At 48.2% G+C, this 3,470-nt stretch overlaps 1 non-coding gene across 1 annotated transcript; it reads right to left on the bottom strand.

The window, feature by feature from the left end:
- Positions 1–708: 708 nt before the first annotated feature.
- On the bottom strand, positions 709–892 carry LOC128706069 (U2 spliceosomal RNA). Its single transcript, XR_011392515.1, has one exon. It is a non-coding gene; the product is annotated as a U2 spliceosomal RNA (small nuclear RNA).
- Positions 893–3,470: the final 2,578 nt, after the last annotated feature.

Here is a 3,470-nt window from a genome sequence, read left to right as displayed (position 1 = left end):
ACATTTTCTAGGTCGGCAATTTCACCTGCCTTGAAAGGTGCTGTTAGTGTGCAGCAATATTCCAGTCTAGATAGAACAAGTGACCTGAAGAGTGTCATCATGGGCTTGGCCTCCCTAGTTTTGAAGGTTCTCATTATCCATCCTGTCATTTTTCTAGCAGATGCGATTGATACAATGTTATGGTCCTTGAAGGTGAGATCCTCCGACATGATCACTTCCAGGTCTTTGCATAAATGTTACCAGCCCAATAATTTATAAATAGTTCATTAACACTAACTCCGTTGCCTATCAAAGTTTGGGGCCCAGTTCCTTCATCCATTGTGTCTTTCAGTCTTAACTACTGTCCACTGGATTGGTATAGGAATGCATAATATCTCTTGACACAATTAAGCTTTAATGAACTCTTAGAAAGAAACTGTCTTCAAGGAGGCACTACAAGATCATCTTTTTATACAATACACACTGCATTGTAAGATACCGAGTGGGATTTAATAACATGTATATGAAGATCAGAGACAATCGAAGGTTACGAGTATGCAAAAGGCAGTCAGTAAGAGTAGTGGGAAGTGCTACCCCAGGCACAAAATTTGGACACTGGGAAATTCCTGGGGCATCCTGTTGGGTTCCAGTTAATGCCAGAAAGAGGTTCAATGTATGAAACACTGCTTCATATTATAATTAGGTTAGTTGGAATTTATTTTCTCCCCAGGGGAGTGGACCAATCCCGGAAGTACTGCAATACAGGGCCGATCCGCGGCAAAGGTGGAGCAAGCCTCTAGCACTTCACCATGATCCAAAAATCAGTTTAATATCGAAGATCCCACATGGGGATCGTATCAGATATTAAGCTGATAAGAACAGATTTTATTTTCGAAAAATGCTACAATGGGTTTTACATCATGTTCATAATAATAACTAATTTGATACAATGCAAAGCAGCACTCAGTTGTGGTGTCTGCACTATTCTATTCTACTGTAATATGGCCTAAACATCAAGTTACAAGCTTCTTGATGTTACAAATTTACAATGTTGTTAATACTGCCTAGCACCTGTTATATGTTCAGTGTATATCATCCTTGACCATTTTATGACGTCGCTCACACACAGCCTCCGGAAGAGTTTTTGATACTTTCGTGAGGCAAAGACGTTTCATCAGTCTGTCGTTCGCCGGGTCGTAGCTCCCTAGTGAACCGACAATGAAGGCTTCAACTGTTACCCGGTGGTAATTCTGCCTTAATTCTGCTGCAAGTTCGGCATACTTTTCTTCCTTCCGCAATCTTGCTTCGCTGAATGCCTCTAGTCCATTCTCGAAGGGGCATGTAACAGCAATCATCAGTGCATCCCCATCCTTCATGATGATTAGGTCTGGTTGTCCTGTCTTGTGCGCCTGCAACACGCTGATTCTCGGAGATGAGTCTTCACCCTCGTCCCTGGGCGGCCTTCTTGATCCTCGCCACCAATGCATTGTGTCGCTGGGTCATGGTGGCAGAGTGTCTCCAACAGTGGTTAAGGACGTGTGGTAGTGTCTAGTTGTGTAGGGCATCTTCGGCATCGTCGGTCACCGCCCCTGTCATAGCGACGTGCGCCATTCAGTGGTAGCATGTTCAGTCTTGCTCGGTGTATGAATCTCCAGTCGGCGAAGGTTGTGTATGTTCCCTCCCTCATAAAGTGCGACGATGCTCGTTCCCGTGCCACTACCTGCATCACTTTCCCTTGGTCTGGTTTTGCTTGCAGAGTGATATCCCTGGAGCTTCGGTGGTGGTTCGTGATGGTGCGGTCGACTATCCACCTGTGTCTTTGTCCTAGTGAAGAATCGCCACATGCTAGCCCCAGTGTTCTGCTGTCGCTGTTGTATGACCAGGTAACACCCATCCGTCCAGAGGCATCTCGTGCCCTGGACCAGAGTGTTTGGTGTCCACCTGCTCGTCCCATCTCCTGTTTTGACAAGAAGGCACATGCATCTTCCATGTTTGGGTCCTGTTGGGTTCTTAGTGATGCCACTTGCTGGCAGTCGCTCCGGGCAATGTCTCTGGTGTCTAGGTCCAGTGAGGCGAGTAGTTTGAAGGCTGTATCCACCAGGAATATGTCGGAGTCTTCTGCTGCAGAGGGAATGCCACAGGCCCCGGCTGGGCTGCTGCCATATATGTATTCATTAGATGCACGGGGCTGAAGGTACAGGGTCCTTTTAATCAGAGGTCGCAATGCACAGTCAAGACGCGTCCAATCGGTTTTCCTCAATTGCCATGTTCGCATGGCAAACACAGATGATGTTAGTACAAATGTCTTCAGGGCGTCCAATCGCTGCCAGGGTGCGAGCTTGCTTTCGAGTATGCTCCTCCCTAGGGTGATGTAGTCTTCTATGATGGCTATATCTGGTAGTAGCTGAAACCCAACAGGATGCCCTAGGAATTTTGTATACTGTCCATCCTCAATGGACAAAATCTGTGTCTCCAACAAGGAATGGGGTTCGTCTCATCCCTCGTGGGCTGGCTCCGGACATGTGCAGGGAGGTGCATTTGGCAGGGTTGATGGTTAGCCGAAGCTCCCCACATGCTTGTGTTGCGACGTTGATGAGCTCCTGCAGTTGTGCTGGTGTCCGTGCTAAGAGTGATGTCATCGACATATGCGAGGCACGGGTGCTTCAGCTGGGGGTTTGTAGTCATGCCAGCTGTCATGATCCTTCGCAGGATTGCCTCGATACCGATGTTGAACAGTAGCCCACTAATGGGGCATCCTTGTCGAACTCCCCGTTGAGTTGGGATATCAGTAGTCTCTCCTTCATTGGTCATGATTCGGGTGGAGTTCCCTTGTATTACCCCACTGATTATCCTCCTGAACTCCTCCCCGACACCCATACGGTCCAGGGACAGTTCTATCAGTTCAGTCGGAATAGAACCAAAGGCGTTGTGAATGTCTAGTGTGGCTATACGTGTTGCCGCTGCGGGCCTCGTCCAGGTAGTGTTGAAGAATGTAATTGTGTTCTACTACACCGTCACTGGGCATAAAGCCTTTCTGTGCTGGGCACAGTACGTCATTGTCAGTAACCCACTGTCTGAGGCGGGCAGCTAAACATCCCGTGTAGAGTTTGTAGATAGTTCTGCACAGGGCGACTGGTCTCCAGTTGGTTATCTCCTGTAGGTCGCCACTCTTGGGGATCAGTATAGTGCGTGAGGACTTCCAGTCTTCTGGAATGCGGCCCTCACGTAGACAGATGTTAAAGATTGCTGTTATAACGCGACCGCCTGGGTCTGCCAGTCGCCAGTTCCTGTAGGTAATGCGGTCATCACCTGGGGCGGTATTTTCAGCCTTAGCGAGCCGTGATGTTACTTCCTTCTCTGTAAATGGGTTGAGTCGAAGGGGTGGTCTTTCTTCCGTTGGGATAGGAATTGCCTCCACCAGTGCTGGGTCTTCTAGGGGGTCCACATACTCTCCCTGGATCTGACTGAAGTGTGCCTCTATCCTTTCCTTA

Source organism: Cherax quadricarinatus, chromosome 27 (assembly GCF_038502225.1).
Source record: "Cherax quadricarinatus isolate ZL_2023a chromosome 27, ASM3850222v1, whole genome shotgun sequence".
Classification (NCBI taxonomy): Eukaryota; Metazoa; Arthropoda; class Malacostraca; order Decapoda; family Parastacidae; genus Cherax; species Cherax quadricarinatus.
The sequence above is the reverse complement of the archived record's forward strand: the minus strand, read 5'-3'. Positions and strand labels throughout refer to the sequence as shown.